The sequence below is a fragment of the Gallus gallus genome, chromosome 3 (assembly GCF_016699485.2).
Source record: "Gallus gallus isolate bGalGal1 chromosome 3, bGalGal1.mat.broiler.GRCg7b, whole genome shotgun sequence".
Taxonomy (NCBI): domain Eukaryota; kingdom Metazoa; phylum Chordata; class Aves; order Galliformes; family Phasianidae; genus Gallus; species Gallus gallus.
Genome location: NC_052534.1, coordinates 12722166 through 12742904, shown reverse-complemented (window position 1 = coordinate 12742904; position 20739 = coordinate 12722166). Strand labels below are relative to the sequence as shown.

Sequence of the window (20739 nt, the reverse complement as noted above, 5' to 3'; positions counted from 1 at the left end):
AAATGAGATATCTCTGGGTATGTTCTGAAATGCAAAGCACATCTTTTTCCTCTTGAGTCTGAACCTGCTGAGGGTGAGTTCTGTGCTTTGCTGAATGCTTGGTATTTTTAGACCTTCAAGGAAGCAGGACTGCTCCGTCTGAAGCATTGGGGAGTCCTATCAGCTCTTAAGTGTCACTCTTAAATTAGAACCATAGAGTTGGAAGGGACCCACAAGGATCATTGAGTCCAACCCCTGATTCTACACAGCACCACTCTAACCTGATGTCTGAGAGTGGTGTCCCGATGCTCCCTGAGCTCTGGCGTCAGGACTGTGCCCTCCGCCCTCTGGGATCATTCCCTGACCCTCCGACCCTCCCCTGACACAGCTCCATGGCATCCCCTCAGGCCCTGTTGCTGTCTGCAGAGAGCAGAGCTCAGCGCTGCCATCCGCTCCCTGAGAGGAGTTGCAGCCACCATGACGCCTCCCCTCAGCTCCTTTGCTCTGGCCTGAGCAAACCCAGGGGCTTCTGCACTCCTCACACATCTTGTCTTCTGGGCCCTTCACCATCTTTATAGCTCTGCAAAGGTCAGTTCTCCATAGAGATGGAGGAGCCCTTAAGAGGATCACCAAACTCCTCTGTGAAAGATAAGTGAGATTGTTGTCCTTTATGTGTCCATCTTGAAAGTGCATCTGTCTTCCACTGAGTGACTGGACGCTGTGTGCCTTGGGCTCAGGATATAGGTGCAGGAGGCAGAGCTTGCAGCCTTGATCAAAGGGAGATGCTTTGGGCCATTAATTTTCTTCATGATAAATAATGTTTCTGTGCAAGAAAGAGTTGTGGTTTTAATTTTTAGAGATAAGATGTCACAGGAGATGCATGTAGGTGTTTGTGGTATTGCCTCAAATTTGCATCCTTTGGAAATGCCTGCAGCTGTGAGAGACCTGCACTGAAATTGGAAATCATACCAAATGTGACTAATTTCAGGCTGTGCTGTGAACTTGGATCATGTCTGGGAAGTTGTTTTTATTATTTTATTATTAAATTAAAGGTTTGCATACTCAGTTATTGCAACCCCACTTTTATCTGTGTCCGAAAATAGACTGATTTGGCTATTTCTGGTTTATTTCCAAAGGAAACTCTGCAGGGAGTTGGTGCGGTTCTGCAGTTTCGGTGTACCCATGGTTGCCTTTCCTTTTAAAAGGTGCTTTAAGCTGGGAAACAGTAATAGACTCTAAGGAGTTTTGCAAAAAAATAAAACCTTTTGCTTGCAAACTTTGGTGAAATTCAGATTTACTACAGAAGCTGATGACTTGAAATAGATTTCTTAAGTTCATTAAAAATGCAATGGTCGAGATGGTATTTGTCAGTGCAATTAGTCTGGTGGAGGGGGGAGTGAGAAGTGGATTCATTTATTTTGGATAGCAGTGTCCTCTGTATTTGGACTCTTCCTAGCAAGTGACCTATCAGCATATCAAGGAGAAAAGAGGCCTCACACTTCACTGCTGTCACTTCGGAGAAATGCTTAAAATGCATTTTGTAGTCACACTGATGCAACAAACAAAATATTGGTTCAGTGAAAGACTGGAATAAAGCATCAGATATAATCACTGACTTGTAAAATAACTGATGATACTTCTTTGTTGGGAACTCATATTATCTCCAAGAGAGTACAGACTGAGAGAGGATCTGGAGACAAATTGGAATTGGAATTTTTCTGCTTGCTTTTAATCTTAGTGATGGAAAAGTTGATTTTAGGCAGGACATGTCAGAGGGTTGCATGTAGAAACCAGTGATGAGAAGTGCTCTTCTGTTTACCCTTGTTTATAAGGTATTAAGAAAGGGGTCAATTTTACCAGAGGACTGCAAATTGAAATTGAGAAGAACTGTGTGCACCATTAACCGATGTGCCTTTCCAGAATGAGTGTCTCCATATCTAGAGGGACTCTGAAGACGAACAACCATAGGTGAGCAGATTTATCTGGCACTATGAGTCTTTGGTTCTGTAGGGGTGGATCGTGCGCTCAGTGTCAAGGTCCAGGAGAAAACTCCCATAGGAACTTAACACTCTGCAACTGACTCATGCCTTTCACTCCTAAGTCTACCTACCTGTGGTAATTTGGTATTGTTCCTGCGTTAATTTGCAGTGCGAAGTGGTAGAGTAACTCCAGACAATTATGAGGCTAGGGTAGGAAGAGCTGTGGTCAGAATAGCCTTTCTTAAAACCTTGACGCAAATGTATGTATATCAAGCATGCTGACCTGCCATGAAAATGGCATGTAAATGCATGATCTGCAGCTTCATATGTTTTGGAGCATCTCTTGTCATGTTTTTCTCCAGCCTCTTTTGCAAGGAGAACCGAGTCGGGCCCATACTCACTGAGACCAGCAGAACTTTGTTCCTGCACTGTGTGCTGGCCGGCTGAGCGTGTGCAGGTGTGAGCTTATGGGTAATATGTATCAGATGTTTTCCTCACATTAGCAGTATTTGGGGTCATTTCAATAACTGGATACACCTGCGCTTTTCTAATAGACTGTTAAACCATTTCAGACTGTCCAAACCTCCCTCTGTACAATGGGATATACAAAATCATGGTAATGCCACTTCTGAGAGGAGCAAACTGCTTTCAGATTCCCCTCCATATTCTCAAAGAGCAAGTGTACAATTGCAAATCCATTGAACTGCACTCCATTATCTCTTATTAATGGGAAATTGTCCATAAATTGCTGAGGCGTGACTGGTTTCTTTTCCCCAACACAGCTGCAGTCTCTTTATGCTGTGATATTTCAACCTCTCAAAAAATAAAAAGAGAACGTAGGGGTGGGAGGGATGGGAGGAGGGTGGCTAGAAACCACTCACGGCAGTATCTTCCAGCAGCCCCTGGCAAGAAGAGCTTCTTCCCTGCTGCAGCGCTGGCCTAGCAAGGGAAATGTGGCTGGGACTGGCTTCTCCATTAAGAGTGGGAAAGGGAGGAGCAGGAAAAGGAAAGAATTTACTGTGGGATAGTAGGTGTAAGGTTATACAAGGAGAAACTGTCCCATTCACAGAACACTGTGGTTCAGAATCAGATGGGCAGGATGCCCTTTCGATAACACAGACTTCTCCTGACAGCCCCTCTCTCTGCAGCAGGGTGATGGGTGTGGATGAGCTCCGAGTCTGACTCATTTCTCAATTAGGGTCTTGGAGGTTCTCTCTTACCTTTTACATCAGTTCTTGTAGCAGCTAGGAAAGAGAAAACAAAATTCTTGGCTGGATTTCCAAAAAATCATGGAAACATTGAGGTTGGAATAGACCACTAAGATCAGCATGTCCAATCACTGACCCATCCCTGCTATGTCCACTAACCCAGGTCCCTCAGTGCCACATCTCCACACTTCTTGAACACCTCCAGGTACAGTGACTCCACCGCCTTCCTGGGCAGCATGTGCCAGTGCCTGACCACTCTTTATGAGAAGAAATTTTTCCTAATATCTGACCTGAAGGACTCAGTATTCCTTGGTATGAACAAAAAACTGCAAACATCATAGAAAGAAATGCAGAAGATTTGTGAATCCAGCAGCAGGCTGCTGTTATCGATGGCTCTGTGCTTGAAGGCGCAAGGTAGTGTAAGGGATAGTGCAAGGTAGAGGGGAAAATGGGCTCTTAAATCAGAATTGTGGCACCAGGATGTGTTGAAGTGGGGTCCTGCCGTAATCAAATTTGCAACTCCTCCTCTTTTTCATTCTGGATCCCCTTGAGTTGGGCATCTTTTCAAGCAGTGTGCACCTGGAATAGAGAGCTAGGTACCTTGAGGTATAGAACAGGGCAGAGGTCCAGCTGCATTCAGCAGCTGCCCCGTCCATGTGGTCGCTTTTCTCCTGTCAGGTTAGGACAAGGAAATAAGCTACCTTGTGTCACAAGTAACAGAAAGCTGCACAGTTTTCCTTGTGTTAAATTATACTACAGACAGTTTAACTCTGTAAACAAGCTGCTTGGCAGGCTTTCAGAACAATTACACAACTCTATCTCCCCCTCTCTGCGTTAGCACGGAGAGCAGATTGGCTGTGAGGTGTTGAGCCTCAGCAGCACCCACCTTGCTGTGGGCATCTAATGAGTGTCAACTGGGCACGGGGCGAGGCATCTGTCTGTTGCTCAGTTTTATTTCACCTGTTGAATGAGAATAATGACCATAGTTGTCTTGCTGAGTGCTTTGGGACTGGCTGCAGAGAAGACCCAGAAGGTACTGTTAACAGTAAGCAGGGAAAAGAGACAGCAGCATCCCCAAGGGCTGTATAGAGGACCCTGGGTCTTGATCAGGCTTGTCAGGGAATGACCTCTTAAATAAAAGATCTGAGCTGTTGGAGGGTACAGCCAACAGAGCAAATTAGGATTTGTGTAAATGCATACTGAAATACGAGCAGGTCTGTTACCTCTGGGTTCCCATGACGACTTCTTGCTACCAACAGTGTTACAGAACATAAGGTTCTGCAAGTGTGAGGTTGCTCACCCACTAATTACTGAGCTCTGAACTCCTTGCCTGAGGTCTACAATGATAAACACGGGGGAAAAACCTCCCTTTTTTTTTTTAAGGGGCAAATATGACTTTGTACTGTGAGCACGAGCTTATCTTTCTGCTAGGAATGTCCAGTGCAATTTTTGAGCTAGTAAAATAGATCCAGTCATACCTATTACAGGAGAAAATATTACTTTTATGAGGATGCTCTGCAGCAGTGAAAGGATTTTAAAATTGGTTGAAGAAAATTATCATTGAAGAGAGAAGTGGCTTTTAATCCTTTGATTCATAAAGGTTTACAACGGAATATAACAGCAGTCTTCTTCCCAAAGGGATACACAGTTTCTATTAAATACTATTGCTTGCAATAAATTTAAGAAAAAAAATCCTTTATGTAGAATGACATGTGGAGATGAATATTTGTGAACCAGATTCTCAGCTGCTTTGTACCAACATTTTATCAATTGAAAGTGTGGTCCTTAAATGCTACTTATTGATTTATGCGTTTTCTTTATTTTCCTCTGTTGTCTGTTTTCTTTCCTCTTTCACCTGGACTTTCCTTGTGCTCCAAGTCTGGTGGAAAGCAGTGGTGGTGAGATGTGAACCAGTTAGGTACCCACGATGCTAGATTTAAGATGCTAGACCTGTGATGCCGTTGTGAGACAACTGTCACTTCCCGCTTGCATTTTGTGGCATATTATAGAATGCTGCTTCTCTGTGCAGCAATTTTGTCATTATTTGAGATGGAAAGAAAAATGGGAAATCCATTACAAGCCAGACTTTGTTATGACATGAGAGAAGAATCCCCTGGGAAGTTAGATTAAATTCTCTTTGAAAATAAAATAAAAAATGCCACCATGCTTGACAACATTAGATTTATTATACTTGTATCAGAAACTCTAGGTATGCTCCTTGTCAAAGCTTCTTTAGATGCTGAGATGTGAAACAAAGCAAATCATTCTTTGAGTCACAGAAAACAAAGTTCATTACTGAATTGGAATTAGAAGATTTGAATAAGAGCAGAAGTGGGCAGTTTCATTACATAATCAAGAGCAAGCCTCCAATTAGATATATGTATCTCGAAATATAAAAATGCTGTTTGGTATGATTAAATCCTGGGGACACTGTTCCCATTTAAAGACTTTGCTACAACCAACCCTAGACCTACAAGGAGCTGAGCATGTTTGCCTCTGATAGTAACTCCAGTCTGAGTCACTGGTGTGCGTTCAGATTCAGGTTGTGTGCCTGAGAAACTGAAACTAATGGAAATATTTTACTTCCCTTGACTGAGTATTATCCTTGATTGTGCATCTCAAAAGCAGTGGCTCGGTCACCTACTGATCTGCTCCCAGAGGTTAGGTGCATGCGTGTGAGGAGGCTGGATTTGTCTTAATTAATTGTCATCATTACAGGAGGGAAATCAACTTTTTGCATGGGTTGATAGTGATAGGGCATGGAGAAATGGTTTTAAACTTAAGGAAGGGAGATTTAGATTAGATGTAGAGGGAAGTTTTTCGCAGAGAGGGTGGTGAGGCCCTAGCACAGGCTGCCCAGAGAGGTTGAGGGTGCCCCATCCCTGCAGTGTTCACGGCCAGGTTGGATGGGGCCTGGACAACCTGATCTGGTGTTTGATTTAGCAGTTTACAAACCTGCCTGCAGCCAGGGGGGTTTGTAACTAGATTAACTTTGAGGTACCTTCCAACCTAAGCCATTCTAATGATTAAATTTTCTACAGCAGAACTTGCAGAAGGAAGGGGCAATGGCATCAGGTTAGATAAAGAAGAGAACAAGGTAGTCAGTGAAGAATAGGCACCACCTGGGGAAGATGCATCCATGCTGAATAACTGACCTGTGCAAGGATGCTGGGCACAGCCATGGCAGATGTGCAGAAAGAAGCTGCCTATGAAAATGTAACTGGGCAAAGTAAGATTGTATGAAACACAAACTGTGGATGTTTGAACGGTCTTTACAGTTAGCACTATGAGAGAAGGCAGTATCTTTAGATCCGTGGGAAATCTTCATGAACTTGTCAGTTTGACTTGCCTCGGGGAAATTGGTTGTGAGCCTTAGAAAGTGAGGGAGTAAGAGGTTTTTCTTGCTTTTATAGTATTCCCCCTGTTCAGGAACAGTAATGCCGGAAACAGAGACTGTGTTATTTTATGATTCCCAGATGTGTTGATAAATAGCCTGTGGGGGGAAAAAAATGGAAATATACAAGTGGTGAGCGCCAGCCAGACACTTCTGAAATAGGATGGGAAGTTCTTTGCCTGTTCTTTGCTGGAACTGGTGTATTGGGCAGAAGGAAGGAGGAGTCGAGGCAAAAGGAGGAGAGTGAGGAGGTTTAATAGAAGCTTGAAGACGAGGAAAACTGAGGGGAGGTGAAAGAGGTTACCTATGTGAATAAAAGAAGAAAGGAGACCTAGGTATTGTTAAAATGAAACTCTTCTATACCCAAAGTTTTTCTTTTTGAATGCACAAAGCTTATGAAAGATTTCTGCTTCTGGCTGTGAATTTGGCTTGAGGTCCCTGGCTCTTGCACTTTGAGAGCGCATAAACGTTCATTTACAATCTTTTATTCCTTTTGATGCAATAAAATCTATACAATATTTTACTAAATGAGTGCCCCTTAAAGGGACAAAGCAATGAAAGAGTAATTTCCCACAAAATATGAAATCCAATAAGGTTTATTACCCACCATTTAGTGTATGGCAGAAGCCTGTGGAGTGTATGAATAAGTTTCCAATCACTTACTCATCTCCTGGAAGACATACAGCACACAGTATATCCAGATCTTCCCCTCCCCTTTAGGCGAAACACATCATTGGATTTGGTTATGTCTTGCATCTTATATGCCGTTATAATCTTTTATCTTTTCACCACTGCTGAATGGATGAATTCAAAACATGCTTGACCCCACGCTTCAACTGACAGCTTCCCTACATGGTCCCAAGTTTCAGAACCGCTCAAAGTGGGCAGCAAGCCTTTTTTTTCCTCTTTTACTTCTGTTTATTCAACGACATCAATTTAAAGGCCATTTGCTGTTTGTGGGAAGCAGGATCCCTACCACCTTGGACCTGTTTGTGAACAACTTTGCTCTCCTGCGCATCCCAGCTGGCGTCACTGGGGCTGTAGCTTCTCCTCAGTGCTCCTAGCACCTGTACCTGGTTGCCATGCAGATGCCAGAGCTGGAGGCTGTCAGGGTAGACGCATCACCAGGACTGGTGGCAGGAGGAGGGGGTAAGAGTGGTGCTAAGTAGTGTTGTAGCGTGGGGACCTACACAGAAATTGTTTTGGGCGAGCCATTTAGAGAACTGCCTGTCAGCACGGCTAATGGGGTTCCCTGTGGTGTTTGCAGGTTCATGAAATCTTTGTTCCTTTGTAATTGATGTTGACACTTAGCACCACGAGCTAAGCTCTTTGAAACCGGTCCCACCTCTTAGCTCATTTTATGAGATGGAAGGGTTGCTAGTGTGGGATTGATTCTTTCTGTCACCCTGAACAGTGAAATTAAAAGCTTCTTTCCTCAGTCTGAAATTTGCCTATATTCTTTTGGGTCTCTCATGTTGTGGCAGATGATAAGAAAACCCTAAACCATTTTTTAATAAATTAAAAACAAACAAACCACAAAAAAAAAAAAACAGGGTTGCTATTTTATGTATTATTTAAGTGATGGAGTTTAATGTTGGTAGCCATTCTTTACTTTGCTCTTAAAAAGAGAGGAAGTTATGAAGACTTCTGTACAGAAAGAGGGAGAAAAGAGCACGAAATAGCCTTTATCTCTGGAGCTATTTGGAGCTGAATGGTTGTGATTTAAATACAGAATTCAAAAGAAATCAATTTTATGAAAGTTTGCACTGGAGAAAAAGATTTGAAATTCATGATTGGGAAATTACATGTGCAGAGTAATTACATTTTCCAAGGCAAAGAATGATTGCAGTTTTCTCAGTTTCCAGCATATTCTATGCTCCCTGGCTGTAGCTCTGTCCTGCTCCCAGCTGTGGGCTGGCAGCCACCTTCCCACAGCATCAGGGCAGAGATTAGAGGAGCTCCGTCCTATTGATTCAGGAGGCTAACAGAGAGCAAGCAGATACATAGCTCTGCACCTTTTCTTAATGGAAATGTTCTAATTCTTAGTGGGTTTTGTGTGTGTATGTGCGTTGGGATTCTTTGTCTTTTGTCCTGGCTTCCTGCTTTAATCTCTCAATATATATATGTGTGTGTGTATAATTTATATACACACACGTGTATATATAAATTAAGCCAGGACAAAGAAAAAAAAGGACATATATATGTGTGCAATTCATAAGTAAGGCAAATGAGTGAGCAGTCCGTTCTTATTTTAAAAGGCCCCTACGCAGAAACCCTCATTACTGTTAATGGGAGCTGGTGACATGCATGAAAGAAAGAAAGAATTTGTTTCCAGGTTAATATATATTTTTTTATAACGCATTTATTTCTGAAATGCTGTTGTCAGTCAAGGCAATAAGAGGATTTGCATGGTAATATCATGGCTGATGGATTTCTTGCAATAAAATCCAACAAGCTGATATATGAGGTACTTAGTATATATGTCTTTTGTACTTTAGGAGCAACGTGAAGCCCAGAGATGTGGCTCTGCTGTAGGAAAGTCTTCATATGTATATCTTACAAATAGTCAGGCTTTGTTTTCTATCTGTTTGGGTTGGTTTTGTCTCTCTTCTCCCTCACTCTGAAGTAAGCACATGTCAAGGCAGCACACTTGCGTGGATGCTCTTCATCACTGTTTTTCCTGTGATAATTTGAAAAATAAATTCATATCAATGATGCATGTAAGCATGCTTTTCCTGCTGGGAGGGAAACTTACAAAAAAAGTATGTAGTGTCATGAATTGACACAAAAACAAATCCAATTTGAATAATAAAATAGGGTATATTTTTTTCCCAAAGTCCTTGTTTTCACACTAATGCAAGTAAGCCACATGTGCAAGCGCTCAGCCCTCACTCTGCTTGCCAGTACCAGAGAAGGTGTGATAATTTTGTCATCTGTGCTGCCTGGTTTTCCTATGTGTTAGCTTTGCTTCTAAATTAGGCTCCACACTATTAATGGCTCAAAAATTAATGTGATAAGCCACTTAGCTCATCGTTTTAAGATTGAGGAAAACAACAAAAAACAACAGATTTAAGGCTAGTCCTGGCTTTATTCTGTCCTCTAGCTTTCCTGCCCCAAATATCTATCTTTATAGATGGAATTACCAGGAAGGAAAGGATAACAACTGATTCAAAGGCATTCTAAGGAAGGTTGTATGATTATCCCTGTAGGAAACAAATTCGATTTAGAGATGAATTATGCACATAGCAGTACATTTAAGAAAGTAAATTTGAGGGAGTTACGGAATTGAGTGGGCCAGCTCCACTGGGAGGAAGCAGTGAAAATGAAAGGGGCTGGAAGAAGGCTGGAGGATGCTAACTGGAGCAGTGATTAAAGCAGAATAGGTCTGAGTTCCTTTAGGAAAAATGAAAATGTAAAATAAAATTAAAGAAAAGAAAAACTCAACCCTGAAGAAGAAAATCCATGAGAGGAATGTGGGGAGAGCAGCATTTCACAGGGGAGGACTCAACCGTTGAAAGCAGAAAGCAAGTGGAAGGAATGAAGTATAAAGCTAGATTAGTGAACAAGCGGAGGAAAACAAGTGTTGAGCAAGTGGGGTGTTGTCATCTGGCTGTCATTGCTCATCCGAGCTGCCAGCCTGTGCCCTAAATGCTACAACCTCTGCAAACTTTCTTGCCTTTGCAAATGCCTCCCAGATCTTAGCTTCTGCTCTTTGTGTACTGGCTGAAGGAGACGGTGAAGGAACTAAGGAGCATAAGTGATCTGCTGCTTTACTTGGAATGCAGAGGAAAAGGAGAGCATGTGTTATGAAGGTGTAGCTGGGGACCAAAGCAAATATGAAGTGAGCATCTAATGGGCAAACAAGGACTTCTTTAGAAAAATTGAGGCTGCATGTAGCAGTGTTCCCCCTGAGACTCTTTTCAAGGCTTAAATTGGAAAGGCTTGTGAAATACTGTAGTTAAATCAAGTGAACCTTTCCTGAGGGATTTCCTACCAAGTTATTGCACAGTTTCTCTCAGGGAATGGGAAGTTGGGCTGAACTGGGGAGTGGGGACAGAAGAGGAGCTGGTTTCTGTTGAATAACACAGATTAGAATGTACTGAAGGAGGTTGGGGAGGGTGGTGTTGAAAGAACACACACACACACACACTCACGTATATATAACACAAATTATAAAGAAACTTAACTTTGAAAATAGAAAGCAGTGGGGTTTTTTTAGGTGAAATTCAGTCACACGGAGAGAAGGATCTGGAAAGATGTCATCACTCTGTAGCCTAGATCTGAACTGGCAATGCAGAAACCCTTCTCTAGCACAAGTGAAAATGCTGGATTATGAAGGCCATCTGAACTTTGGAGATCCCCTAAGCCATGGGTATCCAAACTTTTGGCTCAATACTTTTCCTGTGCTTCATCCTGGAAACGAGTTATTCACAAGCGTATGTACTGCCAAAAAGCAATGACATTAAATAAGGCATGACTGTGAAGTGAGGGATATTTCTCTCTGGTAAGATAGGGCTTATAAAAGTCCAGTAAAGAGACATGATCAAATTTTTCTTGGAGTTGAATGTCTGATTGCAATGCTATACATTCCATTTGAAAATTCCCAGGCAATGTTTTTATGTTGACTGAAAATGGAGTTGCAAATATAACAAAAAATTGATGATTTTTTCAGCACTCCTAAAAACTATTCTCAAATTCTTTGATCAAAACAGATAGCAGAGCTGCACAGTTTTCACTGTTCACACAACTTTGTTCAGCCAATATATCAAAATGCATGACGTTTTTTGCCATAACACAAGTTTGCCATAATTTAAGTTTCATTTCAAATGTTGTAGTTTGAAACATAGCACAGATAAGTTGATTTTCACCTTGAATAGGCACACTTAAATTGTTTAAATGAGCTGTCAAATACACCAAAAAACCTGAATCTATGAGCTACTTTAAATCTTAACGTTCTGGCACAAATTTTACTTTTGATTCTATAAATGATTTGATTTCATTTTGGAAATCATAAAATCTTTTTAGACTTTTACCCCAACGTAGCCATCTTCCTTCAAAAAGTAAATGATGTCCCCATAATCAGCATCCATCCTCCTAAGGAACTCCTGGAAATGGAGATGATTCAGTCACTCAGACTGTATTAACGTCAAAGCTTTGGTGATGATTTGCACAATATTATCCATTCTTAAAGCTTTCACACGTAAATTTTCTTGATGTCTGATGCAGTGATATCTAGGTTTTTTTTTTTTACCAATCATCATCGGTGCTCCATCAGAAGCTATAGCAGATATGTTGGTAAAGTTGAAGAAAATCGCTGTAATGTAATTTTTACTGCTCCATATAAATCAGGAGATTTAGTTGTGTCTTTTAATGGCACCAGAGAAGCCATTATATTTGTTATCAATACCTCTAATAGAAATGACAAGTTGAGATATATCAGTAACATTAATACTCCCATCTGTTGCCAAAGCATAACATTTGAAAGTAGCAGCTTTACTCCCCAAATTTCCTTTGATACCTATTCCTGTTTATTCAGTTTGCCTGGCTATAATCTGGTGGGACTGATTTTAGAGAAATCTGGGTTTTTTGTTTGTTCCAACGTTATCAATTAATGTTATCAATTCTGTGACTCTGGAATAAACTCATAATCAGCAAACAGTTTTGATTCTTCTGCAGTCAGATTTGCTGCCACACAACGAGCTTAGAGTTTGTTTGAGTTGTAACATTTTGAAAAAGATTTTTCTGAGATGACAGACTTTTCTTCAGTTTCACTGTTTTGTCTTTACAAAACATTCCTTGATATGCATCAAATTTGGCAGCATGTTTTTGCACATGATGTCTTCTCAAATTGCAATCTTTGAAAAGTGACACAACTTCCTTACAAATTAAGCATAGCACCTTATTGTTTGTCTCGACAACAGAGTACTCATCTGTCCATTTTGTGTTGAACGCTCTTCCTTCATCCACGGTTTTTCTTTTTTAGGGCTCTGTTTTCTTTAGAGATGACATTAGGTAGGTTGAAATACCATTATCGGTAATCACTGTGTTTTACTCAGCAAGAGGCACATATGCATGTAACATGTAATACACGTGAGTTCTGATTTGATTGTCTGTTTTTAAGTGGGATGCAGAAGGAAAAGTGATGCAGAATGAAAACTGGAAGGATTTCCAAGGAAAGAAAGAATGACAGAGCCTGTAGATGAAGACTTACCTACATGTTAATGAGTAAAAATCTGACCAGCAGGTAAGAATAAATAAGTCTTAATTATTTAAGTGTCATGAATACTAAGGACAGTGTGACTTAGGGCAAGAGCAGTACAGATGGAAGCTATAAAAAGGACATTACTATATCATTCAAATTCGATGCACTTCAAAGGTGCATCAAGCAGCAGACAAATTATGCATGGTCTTGTTTTTGCCATGGCTTAGAGTAAGGATGGGGGCTCTGATCTGCAAGTTCTGGCAAGGGAGGCTAGGAAAATTTGTGAGATATCTATCTCAAGCTGTCTGCTGCACTTTTGTTGCATTGATTTCTTTTGTGTCCATCCGTGAAGTGGAAAGCGTTGCTGTTCCCATATGTATATGTAACCATACGCATAGATATACATAGAGGTAACTGATATCGATTAGGTGAAGATTTTAGAAGCCCTCAAAATTTGGTCTGAACAAGGCTAACTACTGAAAAATCTTCCAAAATCAATATTGATAATAAAAACATAGGCTCATGTGCTTAAGATCTGTCTGTCAGCTTTTCTGAACAGGGTGTGTCTGAATAAAAACAAATATATATTTGGAAAAAAGAAAATAACTTGAAATGCATTTTGTAACAAAAAATAAATACATATAGGTAGGATGTATGTGTGTTTTATATATGTATAAAGTAGACATAAGACTTTGTTATACATCAAGCAAAGCCCAAATAAGACAACTGTGCAAGTAATTTCCTTGTGCGCATCCAGCAGTGTTGCACTTCTTTGGACGTTTACCTCAATTTCTTCTTCATCTTTTATTTGAATCTGCAATTAACACCTATAATGAAAAAGGAGGAGATGGTGTGCTGCTGAGAAATTCTGGTGTTAATTAAAACTATTAACAATTAAACAAAAATAAGCAAGAAAAGGGAGGAAAACAGTTGTTTTCACTAATTTTTTTTATACTTAAGGTGGACTAAAGCACAGAGATTGCTTCTAACAAGGCTGCTTCAAAATTTAATTATGAAACTTGGCCAAAAGAAGTTACAGTGAAATTCCCTATTTTAGGAGAGCTAGCGCCCCTAGTTTTCCCTTCAACAGCATTTAGGTTTGCCAAGGCCTTTGTATAGGACTGAATTTCATTTCTGAATGAATTACTCTAATTTACAGAAGAACAATGGGGAAAATGAGCTCTGGCAACAATGGAGAAGGGATTGAAGTGTGATTCATCTTAGTAGAGTGAGCATTTGGGCTTGAATGAAACTCAGATTCACGTAGGAATAATACAAAAGTGCCCTGGGTTTCTAATGAGAACAGTTCATCCACTGAGCTGCGGCACTGCTTGCATAGAGCATTTCACTGGCAGTGTTAGCCCACATCTGCCATCCCTCAGGAGCCTCACGAGAGCTGGGGGCTATCATTGTGCTCACAGCCTCTGCCACTGATATCCATGTGGATTCCACAAAACGGGTGTTTGGTACCTAGATATCCCCTTGGGTGTTGGAATAAGGCTGTTTTGAGAATAAGTTCTCACCTTCTGATATTGCTGCAGTGCTTCCAAATTTTTACTTGCTTCACATAAATCTAATTTCAAGTCCTTTTCAGAAATATACTTGAAAAAGATCTAATGAGCTATACAGGAGAAGAGCACAGCAGCAGCAACATTGGTGCAGCAAAAAGCGACCACCCCTGCCACATCCTTTTGGGTCCTGTTGAGCACTGTCAGCCTCACAGTCGTCACGTGCTTGGAGGCATCTGTGGGATGTGCATCTATTAGGCACAGGGCAGGAAGCTGAGAAACGCACTGAAGCCAGTTCAGTATCTTGCTCCAAAGGATTTCCTTGTAGTATCCCAATATTTCTATATTCAATTGCATATAAATATTCTTGTTTTTGCAATGTTAGAGCATTTATTTCTTCATCACTAGAGAAATTGTTATTCAGGAAACTAGTTTCCCTGTTGGTGTGAGTGCTGGAGTGTAACATGGGAGCAAGGTGTATTTCTTGACCTACAATTAGACTGGCTTTCCATGGGAAATTCCATAAAACAAGCTTTCTCGAGCTGAACAGTGCCAGACTTTGGAATAGGCTGTCACAAAACCCCTGAGAGGTTCCAGGTCTCTGATTTTAAGTAATCTCTGCAGATTCAATCCAGTCAAGCTAGTGATGAAAACCACTCTGCTTTCCCAGCAAGGGCTCTCATAACTACGAAAAAGCCTCTCCGGGGCTGAAGATCGTTACCCAGCCTTATAACTTTAAGACTCTTGGGGATCAAGAGAAATAAGCCTGTTGCAAATCATCTGACCAAATTAATTGCAGTAGATGGAAGCAGAAAATCTCTCAGAAAAATGAATCCCATGGACCTGTGATTTTATTTTTTTTCTCTTAGCTGCTGGGTTAGTTTCTACTTTTAACATGCTGGCTTTTTCCCCACCTTTTTAAGCTGTTCTTTATGACAAATGTTCAGCTTGTTTTCAATCTAAGTAACCAATTTCCTTCTTCTGGTGTCATGGCATTTTTCACTGAGGAATTAGACGTGACTGTTGAGAATTAAAACCCTAAATGCTCTTCCCTTGAGACCTATAACTTGGTTTTAAGGCAGTCATTCAGCTGAAAAATTTCTCTTAAGTGAGAGTTCAGGTAAGGACAAGAAAAATCCTTTGAACCTGAACATTTCTCACATCAGCAAGTAAATTAGTTACCTAATCTCACCAGATCTTTGTGATGAAGAAAGGTATTACTGAAGAACTGAAAAACTCATCATTCCTAGCATCTTAATCCTCAGAATCTTCCAGAGAAGTAGAAAGTTGTGGGTTTTTTCCTTCTCCTTTTAACTTCTCAGAGCCCGAGTAACATATTTCAGGTCTCCTAGAGAGATGGCATTTGAATTTAGGATGGTTTAAGCTTAGTATTGAGGTCAGTCCTACTACTCCTTTCTTCTTTTTAAGATAACACTTTAGCTTCAAATGTCTTACTTGCTAAGGATGGCTGTGAAAATAAGGTATTTTCATGACATTTTATAACTGAGTAATTAGAGATCGGAATGGGAAACAAACAGGAAAATGTAGAGTTTGTGTGGATTTTTTTCTTTCTACTCCTGAGGACTAAGTGTGGTGTGTGTGTGCGTATAGATGTGTGTGGATATATATATATATATATTTTTTAATATATATATATATGTAAATAATCTCTTCTCTGACTCCAAAATTATGAAGACAAATGTTCTCACTCCACTTGTCTTCATAGGAGAATTACTGAGTATCTGTTCTGAGCATCCTCTTTGGGAAGAATATGGGGAGCCATTTGTTATGTTTAGTTTTCTTGGACTTGCCTGGGGATGAGTCATGCAAGGAGACAAAGAGCACTGGCCAAGTAAAGGGTGACAGCTGAAACTGGTGCATGCTTATACTGTGTTGTAGTATCTGAGGTCTGGAGCACAAGTCTTATGAGGATTGTCTGAGGGAACTGGGAATGTCTAGTATGGAAAAGAGGGATCTCAAGGGAGTCCTGATCATTCTATATAACAGCCTGAAAGGAGGCTGTAGCAAGGTGGGGGTCAGTCTCTTCTCCCCAATAACAGTGACAGGACAAGAGGGATTGGCCTCAAATCTCTCCAGGGGAAGTTCAGGTTGGATATTAGGAAGAATTTATTCACTGAAAGAGTGATAATTCATTGGCACAGGCTGCCCGAGGAGGTGGTGGAGTCACCATCCCTGGAAGTGCTCATGAACTGTGGAGTTGTAGCACTGAGGTACGTGGTTAGTGGACATGGTGGGGGTGGGTGGGTGGGTGAATCGTTGATATGATGATCTTAGTGGTCTTTTCCAACCTGAATGGTTCTATGAGTGTGATCCCACTGTACCAACAGTGTCTTCTGGACACTGTGTTGTATAGCTGGAGGTTTCATTCATGTCATTATGCGGCAGAAAGCATCAGGCAGTGACTCCCTAATCTGTGTCAGTCCAAATGCATACCAGGGTCAGCTCAGTTGGAGCCACCTTGGGTCACTCCATGTAAGAAGTACACTATTTTGCATCTGTAATTGTGTGAGAACTCAAGACTGATTCAGCTGCGTGCTAGATTTACTTTATGTATATACACATTTAACCTAGCAAAAATATACACAAGTGGTGGGAAGCAGCTGTCAGTTGGGAAAAAAAAAAAGGGGGGGGGGGGGAGATGTAGTGGGGGCTGATGGCACTGTAGAAAGTCTAGCTAAAGAGCTCATCCGCATTCCCCCCCCCACCCTGATTTAATACCATTTCTGAGTCCTGCATCCTACGGATGATTTCTACCTCATCAGAGGCAGAAGCAGAAGAGGCTTCAGCTTGCTTTGTGTCATACTCTGAGCCAAAAAATAAATAAAAAGAGAATAAAAAGGTGGTGCCTGTCAAGCTGATAACTGCATTATTAGGGATGATCTGTCATATGTTGTGTGGGAAAACCTCCTCAGATAATAGAATTCGAGTGGGCTCAGCTAAAACTATAGGAAAGTGTAGGAGCCCAAACAGACTCAGTAAACCATAATAATAGTAATTAAAGATTTTCACAGAATAGCCTGGCCAGTATTTGTAAAATAATAGCTTTTTCTACCTAGTCCATCAGTCAAGCGAGCTCAAATTCACATTGCTGCAGTTCTTGGTAAGCGAAATTTATCCTGACAGTGCATGGAAATATATTTGTCCCAGGCTGACATCCTTCCAGGGAAGGTGCTTGCAGTGGCCCATGAGCTGACAGCATTACCAGGCACTGTGGGAACAAAGAAGTACCAAAATTGCCCCTGGAGTGGACTTTCCTCCTGGTAAGGCTAGTAGGCACAGCCTAGGGCCGGGGGGGCTGCCACAGCAGCATTCTCTTTCCCAGGAAGTTCCAAGTTATAGTCATTTCTTTCCCAAAAAGGAAGGAGGAAGCTGGGAGGGAAGAATGACCTCAGTTCTCCATATCAGCCAGCATTACTCCCAGAGAGTGAAGAATCAGAGTTAACAGAGCAGTCAGCTGAGATGTGCCATGTGTGATATGGTTATCTCCCAGCACAGTGTCCACATGGAAGGTTATTGTGCTGAAAGAGCCTTTAGGTAGTCTGGATTTAAGAGGAAAGATTTAAGAGGTGAAGGTGCACAAAATGGTTGAATGAATGCAGCCAGGTGGTATGAGTTACACATCTACAAATTATAACTTTCCAATCTAAGTCTTTCTGAGCTTTGGAAAACAGTCAGTGTATACCCAACAGATTTTATGTTTACTCACATTCAAGGACTGAATCATGGCATTCCTGATCATTTTTTATTAGTAAAAACTGTTCTTCATTTGGTATGAAAAACTGTTCTTCATTTGGTATGAGAAACCTTTCAGAATCTGACTCTTTTCTTGAAATGTGGAAGTCTGATTTATTTAAAACACTGCAGAGAAAACTGAGGAAGTTCTGATGGAGCTAAGAGGAAAGTCCCCTAACTGACCTCTGCCCTTGCAAAGCCATTATAGACAAAATTGATATTGGCTCAAGGGTGCTGTACATTAGCAAAATGTAACGTCAGTTCAGATTTCATCACGTCAGGCTGTAAGAAAAATCAATCAGTTACTCAAATCAAATTTTGGAAATAAAAAAAACACAATAGCAGAGGGACATTCAGGCGTGAGCCATTTGACAGGAAGGACATAACAGATATTGTTTGCTTTAAATCTCAGTATTAGCTTCCCTTTTACTTCTCTGCAGCTGTAGTTTCTTCACTTTGCTCCTCTTAGATTTACAACTACAGTATGTCTGGAGAGAATTCATGACAGCTTAGGACCTTGCTTAGCAGTTGTGCATTTTTTGTTTAATTCATGAGGCAAGAAAAGGATGCTAATGAAAACTTTAGATCACCTGCCAAATACCAGAAGAGAGCTATTAATATAGATATACATGTAAAATGTGGCACACTGGTCTGAATCTGTTGTTATTAATGGTAGGACTTGTAGCAATACCTGTTGCTATCTAACACTTTTTATTCCTTGTAATTGATCTTGTAACAAGTCTACTGTGCAGGTAGAAAATTCAATTCCGAATATCTGCTTCAAGTTGTTGGGTAGTTTTGGAAGAATAGAAGGATTAGAGGAGGGCTTAGCAAGAACAGTCCAACTGTTCATCAGTATTAAGCATATACCCACATGTCAGGCTGCATTAAAGTCAGACACCTTGCAACAGCCCTGGTGGGTAGCATTAGTATTTTTGCCTTTGAATGCTGGTGCTGAGCAGTGCTGGTGGTGCAGACTGTGACAGCTGGAGCATGTCCTGTGCTGTGCCACCAGACCTGCCCGGCTCAGACACGTGCTTCCGAGTTGTGTTGCACATGGGTGTCACCTGGCATCCAGCTCCCAGACAGATGCAGTCAAATTCCTGACACTAGCCCTTCGGTTCCTATCTGCAGCCCAGAAGTTGGGGACTGTTGACAAATCAAGTATTCTGGGGAGTCAGCACAGCAGTTGAAGCTGGGGAAAGAGGTTAAGGCTTGCATCTTGTTGTAGGAATGTCGTATTATTTTGCTCAGCTTGAAGCCATGGTCACTTTTTATTGTTCACTTGGCTGAACTTCTGAGTAGAAAAATTGATAAGCTCGTAATGTGTCTAAAAGAAGTTTAATTGTTTTTCATTTTCCTGTTATGTTATGTAATTTCAAGGCTGGAGTGTTTTAACAAGGCCCGGAAGCTCTGAGCTCTTACTCAGCCTTACTCAGTTTGAAGTCACACCTGCAAAAAATCAGATGTATTGTGTGTATTGAGAAGTACACTTGCAAATACCAGGAATAGACGAGTGTTGCCCCAGATACTAGCTTTTTTGGACTCTGAACGGAGCATAAACCTACATTCTGGCCCAAAACAATTTGATTAATTCCACAGGGGCTCTTTCGGTCAGAGGAACGGAAAGCTGTTAACCTGTGAGCTGGCTGAGTGTTACATCCTGCTTTTAGGCTGAGATAAACATCAACCTATGAAACATGGTCCCTCCAAAACAGAGAACGCAGCAACACCACAGGGTTCCTTGTGGCACAGAGCAAGCAAGTACTGTGCTTGTGCCCAATGGAAAATTCCAGGTGAGGTGGAGGAACAGAACAAGCAAATAATTCCCTTGGCTGGCTGCATCTCAGCAGAATTATGTCAATGCTTCATAAGCCAGCAGAGCTGCAATTTGACCAGGGCACCAAGATCCAGACCCCACTGCTTGCCTAACCCAGCTGTTAATTAAGAAATCCATCTCCAGACAAATCCTGAAGAATTTGGAAGTCTTGGGAGCCTCAGAGAATAGCCATAACCATTAGGAAAGTAGCTGTGTTTAATTAAATTCCCTTACATGTTTAATAGCTGTAGGGAACCAAGCCAAGATAATCCCCCTCCTCAAAAAAAAAAAAAAAAAAAGCAGCTTTGGGTGGGTTTCCTCTCTTCCAAGAGCCAGCTTAATTTCCACGCTCCCTGCAGCAGATTGTTTTATGAAGGGAGGCTTCCCCTAGTATTTACCCAGCTTTCTCATCGCTGTATTTTCTTCCTCCTCCAGCACTCCTGACTCTGCCTTTTCTCATTTCTATGGGGGAGGTTTTCCACTTTATTTTCTGGCAGTAGTGCTGATTTCTGAAAATACTTATTATCTCCATAACCTCAGACAGCCAATTTCCTAGGAAATTTCTCCCCATCCTTTTGAGAAAGCACTTATGCAATTACAGACAGCAGAGTCAGTATTTCAGCATGCTTCTGCCATTGTATGTCCTCCACAGCCCTCCTCTCACTTACCACTGCCCCCCCTTAATTGTGGCCTCAGATAAATGATGTGTGATGCCTGAAAACGTAGCTCTTCCAAGCCCAGTTTTCCAGCTGTCTTTTGGAGGATGTCGAATTCTGGGGAGTCTCCCTTGGAGAGCTCTGTACTTCCTATTGTGCCAATAGTGCAAGTAGAGGTCGTCAGGTAGACTCATTGTTTCTGGCCCCACTGCTGTGTTGCAGCATAGGAAGAACTGCAAGA

The 20739-nt window shown here is 41.3% G+C and overlaps 1 protein-coding gene across 2 annotated transcripts in view; it reads left to right on the top strand.

Moving 5' to 3' along the window:
* SPTLC3 (serine palmitoyltransferase long chain base subunit 3) overlaps window positions 1-20739 on the top strand; it is a 273302-nt gene that overhangs the window by 14989 nt on the left and 237574 nt on the right. For both annotated transcript variants that reach the window (XM_046939520.1, XM_046939517.1), the window contains exon 2: window positions 12682-12804. The gene's annotated coding sequence lies outside the window, so the exon portion shown is untranslated. The remainder of the gene's footprint in view (window positions 1-12681; window positions 12805-20739) is intronic.